Source organism: Pseudophryne corroboree, chromosome 8, assembly GCF_028390025.1.
Source record: "Pseudophryne corroboree isolate aPseCor3 chromosome 8, aPseCor3.hap2, whole genome shotgun sequence".
NCBI classification, from domain to species: domain Eukaryota; kingdom Metazoa; phylum Chordata; class Amphibia; order Anura; family Myobatrachidae; genus Pseudophryne; species Pseudophryne corroboree.
In genome coordinates this window covers 227,725,710-227,736,056 of record NC_086451.1, presented here as the reverse complement: position 1 = coordinate 227,736,056, position 10,347 = coordinate 227,725,710, and positions in this window count along the sequence as shown.

The window sequence follows — 10,347 nt, the reverse complement described above, 5'->3', positions numbered from 1 at the left end:
GCAGTATTACTGGAATTATATGGCAGTACCACTGGACATATATGGCAGTATCACTGAACATATACGGTAGTACCACTGGACTGGATTTATACGGCAGTACCACTGGATTTATACGGCAGTACCACTGTACATATACGGCAGTATTACTGGATTTATATGGCAGTACCACTGGACTGGATTTATACGGCAGTATCACTGGACTTATATCGCAGTATCACTGAACATATACGGCAGTATCACTAGACATATATGGCAGTATCACTGGACTTATAAGGCAGTACCACTGGATTTATACAGCAGCACAGGGACACCACAACTGGACTGATGCAGGACAACACAGTGCCACTGCAATGGACTGGACTTATACAGCAGTACTGGACATATGGCAGCAGAGGACATCACCACTTTGACTGGACTGATGCAGCACAACACACCACCACTGGACTGATGCAGTACAACACAGCACCACTGGACTGGACTTATACAGCATCACTGGACATATGGCAGCAGAGGACACCACCACTGTGACTGGACTGATGCAGCACAAGACACCACCACTAGACTCACGCAGCACAAGACAGCACTGGAATAACACACATAAGACAGAGCTGGTCGCCACACCACTTTTGCGCACAAACAGACACTGAGGAGAGAGACATGTCCTCTCACTACACTCTCAAGAACTGGAGTGAAAATGGTGGCGACGCACGGCTCCTTATACGGAATCCAAAACCCGCAAGAATCCGATAGTGGGATGATGACATTTTGCCTCATTCTGGTTTCTGAGTCCAGTGGGAAAGCCTTAGCTGGGCTCGGATCCAGGCTCGGGACGTGATGTTCGGTAGGGTTTGGTTCTCAGAGAACTGAACCCGTTCATCTCTAAATTTTAGAAATAGCCCTGAATGTACTTCAAATTATGTAAATGTGAGTGATGGAACCTGTGGTAGAACTGTGTATGTGAAAGATTGGGAAAGTAATAATCCAACCCCACCTCCTTTATTGTTACCAGGCCTGGAGGTGTGTGTGAAGTGGAGTCCGCTCTGTGACAGTGCTTCAGGGGAGGCCGTATCTGATTGTGTGAGCCATGTTTCTGTTATAGCCGGCAGATTGAAGTTCTTAGATATGAAGAGGTCATGGATGGATATTAATTTGTTACAAACAGAGCATAAATTCCATAAATCACCTTTTAGTGATTTGGAAGGGTGATGGGAGACATGTGATGTTTATGAAGTTAGCTGGATTTCTATATTGCTGCTAATCAGGTGAATGTGAGTGGGGCAAGTGGTCGGGTCCCAGATTTGGTGAAATATCACCAGGAATCAGAAGCAGTAGAGAGACATAAATGTGGGTGTAGGAGGTCTGTTAATTTTTTTATGGTAAGAGGTTGTGGATGTTATTGTCAATGCATATAGGTAAGTAAAAAGCTCATGAGTGTGAATAAAAGGGGAGTGAATAATTGAGGGGGCAATGTGTACAGAGGGGTGAATTGCAGGGAGATTGAATGATGTAATTGCTTTTAAGAAAATACCATGGAATGCAATGCAGAAAATCAATTTGTTGTACATGGTTCGCTTGAGATAAAAGCAAAGTTATTTACGCTTAGAGCATAAAGTTGCACTTGTTAAAGTTAAATATTCAAATACCTGTTTACTGGTGTTGTTTGGCTGTTCATTTCCAAACCCTTAGTATTATGATCAATTTGTGTATGTGAATGCACATTGGGGGTCATTCCGAGTTGTTCGCTCGTTATTTATTTCTCGCAACGGAGCGATTAGTCGCTAATGCGCATGCGCAATGTCCGCAGTGCGACTGCGCCAAGTAAATTTGCTATGCAGTTAGGTATTTTACTCACGCCATTACGAGGTTTTTTCTTCGTTCTGGTGATCGTAATGTGACTGACAGGAAGTGGGTGTTTCTGGGCGGAAACTGGCCGTTTTATGGGTGTGTGCGAAAAAACGCTACAGTTTCTGGGAAAAACGCGGGAGTGGCTGGAGAAACGGAGGAGTGTCTGGGCGAACGCTGGGTGTGTTTGTGACGTCAAACCAGGAACGAAACTGACTGAACTGATCGCAGATGCCGAGTAAGTCTGGAGCTACTCAGAAACTGCTAAGAAGTGTGTATTCGCAATTCTGCTAATCTTTCGTTCGCAATTTTGATAAGCTAAGATTCACTCCCAGTAGGCGGCAACTTAGCGTGTGCAAAGCCTAATTAAGACCTGGTTGCACGCAGGCATTTTTTTGCAGTGCTGCGATCAGGTAGTTGCCGCCTACAAGGGGAGGGGGAAATCGCTGTGCAGGGGTGCGAACGCTTGTGCAGGACTTATTCAGCTGCTGCGATGATCCGGCCAGGAGCTGACATCAGGAACCCTCCCTCCAAATGGCTGGGCACGCCTGAATTTTTCTGGACACTCCCCAGAAATGGTCAATTGACACCCACAAACAGCCTCTTCCTGTCAATCTTCTTGTGATCGCCAGTGCAATTGTTTTCTTCACAAAATCTGTCGCTGTCCGGAGATGCCCGTCGCCGACGCGCCTGCGCATTGCGGTGCATACGCATGCGCAGTTCAGACCCAATCGCACCGCTGCAAAAAAAGCTAGCTTGCGATCGGGTCTGAATGACCCCCATTGATCAGAACAGCTGACTTAAGATTGCTTCTAACGGAATTAATAAAGGCTTCCAGTGAGGCAAATGTTTACCTGGTGATAAGTGAAAAATTACACTGTATAAGACTGTGCAAACATCAGGCCAGTATTCCGTCATTAACAGAGCATGACAGGCTAAAATTGCAAACACAACTATTTACAGTCACAAGCAAATCCTTATATAACAACTGTTTTTCTTATATAAAAATTGGTTGCATTGTGTGTCAGACTGCATGAAGATTTCAGTTTGAAATATATGTACATATGTTTAAATGCACAAATGCGTTTGCATGAGGATAAAAGGAATGGTGAATGTTCTTTACTGCAGAGTTGACTGGATTTTTTTTTTTATGTTTTCATCGTGTTTAAGTCCTGGATAAGTCTTTTCATAATATTTCATAACCCTTTTAAACAACCCTTTGAATACAACCCTGACCAGCCAAAAACATCTGATCAGCCTAGCATCTCTCATTAAGAATGGATACTATCCATGTGTGTCTAATATTTCCAATCAAGGCCTAATACCTAACCCCCCGTTACAGAGCATGCAATAAAACTCCACTCCACTCAAACAAACACTGAGATAGCATATTAGCAACTATTTAGAAAGTTAAAATAAAGTTTCATCCTAGTATGCAATAATAACTGGTGGTATAAATATTGACAGTGTAGTTCCATATGTACTGTCATTAGTCGTGCACCAGCCTCCAGTCCGTGGGTGCTCCCATGAAGATGGGGACTTCCAGACGAGCTGCTAGCATGTTATGCATTTATTGGCACTACATGCATTGCGGGTCCAGCCTAAGTCAGCAGGATCATCATCAGGGCCGTCTTAACAGCAGTGTGGGCCCCTGGGCACAGCAATGCAATGGGGCCCCTACCCATCCTCCAGGGGGGGTGCTATCAGTGGCAGCTTTGATGTCCCGCGGGCGGTAGGGGGTGTACTATCTTCTGCTCAGCATATAGGACCTGGAGCAGTAATTTCTGCTAATTACTCCTTTACTGCACAGATGGTAGGAGGGAGAACACTAAACTGTAGAAGGTGGCATTGGGCTGAATGAAGGGGCCCCGGTACATGACTTCCAGGGTGGCATGGAGTGTTTAATATGTAAGGGAGGGGTGGATAGTGGAGTGGGCTTAATAATATATATTCATCATTTTCTGGTGAGAGAGCAGCTTGCATGACTGCAGATATCTCAAGTTCCTGGAAAAAGATTTCTTAGCTTTGAATGGGATAAAAAATTAGAGTGTCTCACCTGTCAGGAGGTACTGGGAACTTGGGGATCAGAGTTCAGGAACCAGAGCAATCCACCAACGAATATATAAAACTGCATATTAGGAGTGTGGAGCTTGAGCAGGGACCAGCTGCTTGAAGGCTCATATCTCTGGTTCTGGGCATAGTAGAGACAAGCTACCAGTGTCCACCGACAGTGGAGAGTCCCAGCTTTTGAAATCTATCCTCAGCAAAACTCTAAGTCATACAGAGCCCGAGATATCTGGCTTGCAAGAGCAATTAACAGGCTTGGATGGGGACCACTGCTTTGAAGTCGGATATCTCTGGTTCCCTATGGCCGATTTTCAAAAATCTGGTACCTCTGGAAAGAGAGGACCCTCAGCTATCAGACTAGGGCCCTTACACTACTGGGGCCCTTGGGCAAGAGCCCATTGAGCCCATACGAAAAGACGGCCCTGATCATCATGGGCTGGGGGCAAGCAGTAGCCACGTCTTCTCCAGGGCATTCGTGCCCCCTGTGGGCTTATCAAAAGTGTGGCCTACACATTAATAGAAATGTGGCCACTAAGTATAACATTTGCTATTTATATTGTATTTACAACAGAGAAGCTTTGTGTATAAAATATTAATATTTTGAGGGAAGGCAAGTACAGATTAGGAATATAAAATATTCTGAATGTGACCCAATGTTCTAGAGGAGACAAATCAAATTTCCAGAAGATGGGAGTCGGATCAATAAGAGGTACTCTTTAACAGTCTTTACATTTAGGTACTATGGGACAAATGTAAAAACAAAACACTTTTCTCAGTGATTTAACAGCTTTTGCCCTCTTTCATTATGAAGCTGGAAACTATAGCGTAAGAATGTATTAATATGTCTGTCACCAGAGATGGGGAGAGAGAACTCACCACTCCGATAATCGCAGTATGTCCGGTATCTACTCTATGCCGATGACATATGGGCAGGGCAGTAGAGAGCCTGGACCCAGGTAATTTTCAGGGGGCAAGGCTTAATCACAGGTGGTATGGCCATACACCCTTAGAAAAAATACCGAAAAAAATGTTTTTAAGCACCTCCCTGGCCACATTGCAGTCCAGCACACAGCAGCATGTGCTGAGCTGAGGAGAAGAGCTGCAGCTGCTGCTGCCAGGTAAGGGAGAGGGGCCCAGGGGCCCCACTGAGCCCTCACTGGGCCCATCCATCAGACTTGTGTCCAAGTAATTAGTACCCTCTCCCATCCTCTCTTGGCACCACTGCATATGGGTAACTCCAATGTGTCATTTGGGATGGAGTGTGTAAGTGTGAGGAAGTCACACAGTGGCAGGGCATGTAAGTAACCATAGCACCATCCTCAGATTGTGTTATATCAAGAGTTAAAGTGGTCTGGATCTAGGTGGAACTGAGTTATGTTACCTGTAATGGTAGGTGGAACTATTTCTGCCTCTGCCATGGCTCTGTACAGTAATTCCAACAGAGAAGCCTGCCCGACCAGTCATGTTAACAGATGATGTGGGCAGCACTAGTGTCACTAATGAGCTGCATCCACCTCCCTCTTCCTCAGTTCTTGGTGGCTCCTAAGTCCTACTCTGCATGCAGCCTGCTCCACATGTTGTGTCTGTTGGTAGGCATTTGTTCCCTCTTTAGGTCCCAGCGGCTTCAATCTCTGGTATGGCATATTTTATGTCACTTCATCACTGTTGTTGAAGTGAAGAGCCACAAAGAGGAGTAGGCTCTTTGCATACTGAAGACAAGGTGAGAGGGGGATGGTAGGACACGGAAAGGCAGAGAAGCTGCTGGAGGGACACAGGGCAGAGAGCTGCTGAAGTGACAGAAACAGAGCTGTGTATAAGGGGCACTACTGTGGACACTATGGGTCTAATTCAAGGTTGATCGCAAAAGCAAAATCTTCCTCTAATGGGCAAAACCATGTGCACTGCAGCTGGGCAGATATAATATGTGCAGAGAGAGTTAGATTTGGGTGGGGTGTGTATTCAAACTGAAATCTAAATTGCAGTGTAAAAATAAAGCAGCCAGTATTAACCCTGCACAGAAACAAAATAACCCACCTAAATCTAACTCTCTCTACACATGTTATATCTGCTCCACCTGCAGTGCACATGGTTTTGCCCATTAGAGGAAAATGTTGCTTTTGTAATCAACCTTGAATTAGGCCCTATGTGTATAAGGGAAACTACTACTGTGGGCATTAGGTGTATAAGGGGCACTACTGTGGGTATTAATTGTATAAGTGGCAGTACTGTGGGCATTATGTGTAAGGGCCACCACTACTGTGGGCATTATGTGTAAGGGACACTACTACTGTTGGCATTATGTGTATAAGTGGCACTACTACTATGGGTGTTATGTGTAAGGGAAACTATTTCTGTTGGCATTGTGTATTAGGGGCCACTACTACTGTGGGCATTGTGTATAAGGGGCAATTCTGTGGGCATTGTGTGGTGTAATGGGTTTAAGAGGTACTACTGTGTAGCATAATGTGAATAAGTAGCACTACTACTGAGCAATGTAATGTAAGTAAGGGGCACTACTGTGTGTTGTAGCATCAATAAGGGGCACTACTATGTGGTGTAATATTAATCAGGGGCACTATATGCGGTGTAATGGGAATAAGATTGCGCTATTGAGTGGCGTAATTTGAATTGGGAAAACTATTGTGTGGCCATACCTAGTGATGAGCGGGTTCGGTTCCTCGGAATCCGAACCCGCCCGAACTTCACCTTTTTTTTACACGGGTCCGATCGACTCGGATCTTCCCGCCTTGCTCGGTTAACCCGAGCGCGCCCGAACGTCATCATCCCGCTGTCGGATTCTCGCGAGACTCGGATTCTATATAAGGAGCCGCGCGTCGCCGCCATTTTTCACACGTGCATTGAGATTGATAGGGAGAGGACGTGGCTGGCATCCTCTCCGTTGTATTAGAAAAAAAAAACTGAGTGACTTAGTTTTAATTGTGGGGAGGATTGGGGACGGGGAGCAGCTGTTAGGGAGTACAGTGCAGGGTTTTGAGTTTAATCCGTTGTTTCTCTGCCTGAAAAAAAACGCTCCACCATATCTGTGCTCACTCAGTGTGCTGCACTGCTGCATGATATATCTGTGCTGAGTGCACTGCTCACACTGCCTAATTGTGGGGACTGGGGAGCAGTTATAGCAGGAGTACAGTGCACAGTTTTGCTGACAGTGACCACCAGTCCAGTATACGTTTGTCTGCCTGAAAAACACTGTGATATTTTTTTTTTCTTTCTTCATGCTAGTTTGTTTAGCAGTCTGCTGACAGTGTCCACCAGGTCCGTTATACAGTATATTATATATATAATTAAGCACTAAGCAGCAGTACGGTAGGCCACGGATGTACCTACCTCTGTGTAGTCAGTGCACTCGTCGTCCATAAGTATAAGTAATACTATACTATCCATCCATCTACATTGTATACCTGTGGTGTTTTTTTTTTCTTTCTTCATAGTCATACTAGTTTGTTTAGCAGTCTGCTGACAGTGTCCACCAGGTCCGTTATACAGTATATCATATATATAAGCACTAAGCAGCAGTACGGTAGGCCATGGCTGTACCTACCTCTGTGTCGTCACTCGTCGTCCATAAGTATAAGTAATACTATACTATCCATCCATCTACATTGTATACCTGTGGTGTTTTTTTTTCTTTCTTCATACTAGTTTAGCAGTCTGCTGACACTGTCCACCAGGTCCGTTATACAGTATATCATATATATAAGCACTAAGCAGAAGTACGGTAGGCCACGGCTGTACCTACCTCTGTGTCGTCACTCGTCGTCCATAAGTATAAGTAATACTATACTATCCATCCATGTACATTGTATACCTGTGGTGTTTTTTTTTTCTTTCTTCATACTAGTTTGTTTAGCAGTCTGCTGACAGTGTCCACCAGGTCCGTTATACAGTATAATATCATATGTATAAGCACTAAGCAGCAGTACGGTAGGCCACGGCTGTACCTACCTCTGTGTCGTCACACGTCGTCCATAAGTATAAGTAATACTATACTATCCATCCATCTACATTGTATACCTGTGGTGTTTTTTTTTTCTTTCTTCATACTAGTTTAGCAGTCTGCTGACACTGTCCACCAGGTCCGTTATACAGTATAATATCATATATATAAGCACTAAGCAGCAGTACGGTAGGCCACGGCTGTACCTACCTCTGTGTCGTCACTCGTCGTCCATAAGTATAAGTAATACTATACTATCCATCCATCTACATTGTATACCTGTGGTGTTTTTTTTTTTCTTTCTTCATACTAGTTTGTTTAGCAGTCTGCTGACAGTGTCCACCAGGTCCGTTATACAGTATATCATATATATAAGCACTAAGCAGCAGTACGGTAGGCCACGGATGTACCTACCTCTGTGTCGTCACTCGTCGTCCATAAGTATAAGTAATACTATACTATCCATCCATCTACATTGTATACCTGTGGTGGCTTTTAGTTGTGCGCAAAATATGGAGAACAAAAATGTGGAGGTTAAAAAAATAGGGAAAGATCAAGATCCACTTCCACCTCGTGCTGAAGCTGCTGCCACTAGTCATGGCCGAGACGATGAAATGCCATCAACATCGTCTGCCAAGGCCGATGCCCTATGTCATAGTACAGAGCATGTAAAATCCAAAACACAAAAGATCAGTAAAAAAATGACCCAAAAATCAAAATTAAAAGCGTCTGAGGAGAAGCGTAAACTTGCCAATATGCCATTTACGACACGGAGTGGCAAGGAACGGCTGAGGCCCTGGCCTATGTTCATGGCTAGTGGTTCAGCTTCACATGAGGATGGAAGCACTCATCCTCTCGCTAGAAAAAAGAAAAGACTTGCGGCAAAAGCACAGCAAAGAACTGTGCGTTCTTCGAAATCACAAATCCCAAAGGAGAGTCCAATTGTGTTGGTTGCGATGCCTGACCTTCCCAAGACTGGACGGGAAGAGCTTGCGCCTTCCACCATTTGCACGCCCCCTGCAAGTGTTGAAAGGAGCACCCGCAGTCCAGTTCCTGATAGTGAAATTGAAGATGTCAGTGTTGAAGTACACCAGGATGAGGATATGGGTGTTGTTTGGGCTGGGGAGGAAATTGACAAGGAGGATTCTGATGGTGAGGTGGTTTGTTTAAGTCAGGCACCCGGGGAGACACCTGTTGTCCGTGGGAGGAATATGGCCATTGACATGCCTGGTGAAAATACCAAAAAAAATCAGCTCTTCAGTGTGGAAGTATTTCAACAGAAATGCGGACAACAGGTGTCAAGCCGTGTGTTGCCTTTGTCAAGCTGCAATAAGTAGGGGTAAGGACGTTAACCACCTCGGAACATCCTCCCTTATACGTCACCTGCAGCGCAATCATAATAAGTCAGTGACAAGTTCAAAAACTTTGGGCGACAGCGGAAGCAGTCCACTGACCAGTAAATCCCTTCCTCTTGTAACCAAGCTCGCACAAACCACACCACCAACTCCCTCAGTGTCAATTTCCTCCTTACCCAGGAAAGCCAATAGTCCTGCAGGCCATGTCACTGGCAAGTCTGACGAGTCCTCTCCTGCCTGGGATTCCTCCGATGCATCCTTGAGTGTAATGCCTACTGCTGCTGGCGCTGCTGTTGTTGCTGCTGGGAGTCGATCGTCATCCCAGAGGGGAAGTCGGAAGACCACTTGTACTACTTCCAGTAAGCAATTGACTGTCCAACAGTCCTTTGCGAGGAAGATGAAATATCACAGCAGTCATCCTGCTGCAAAGCGGATAACTGAGGCCTTGACAACTATGTTGGTGTTAGACGTGCGTCCGGTATCCGCCGTTAGTTCACAGGGAACTAGACAATTTATTGAGGCAGTGTGCCCCCGTTACCAAATACCATCTAGGTTTCACTTCTCTAGGCAGGCGATACCGAGAATGTACACGGACGTCAGAAAAAGACTCACCAGTGTCCTAAAAAATGCAGTTGTACCCAATGTCCACTTAACCACGGACATGTGGACAAGTGGAGCAGGGCAGACTCAGGACTACATGACTGTGACAGCCCACTGGGTAGATGTATTGCCTCCCGCTGCAAGAACAGCAGCGGCGGCACCAGTAGCAGGATCTCGCAAATGCCAACTCGTTCCTAGGCAGGCTACGCTTTGTATCACCGCTTTCCAGAATACGCACACAGCTGAAAACCTCTTACGGCAACTGAGGAAGATCATCGCAGAATGGCTTACCCCAATTGGACTCTCCTGGGGATTTGTGACATCGGACAACGCCAGCAATATTGTGCGCGCATTACATCTGGGCAAATTCCAGCACGTCCCATGTTTTGCACATACCTTGAATTTGGTGGTGCAGAATTATTTAAAAAACGACAGGGGCGTGCAAGAGATGCTGTCGGTGGCCAGAAGAATTGCGGGCCACTTTCGGCGTGCAGGCACCGCGTACAGAAGACTGGAGCACCACCAAAA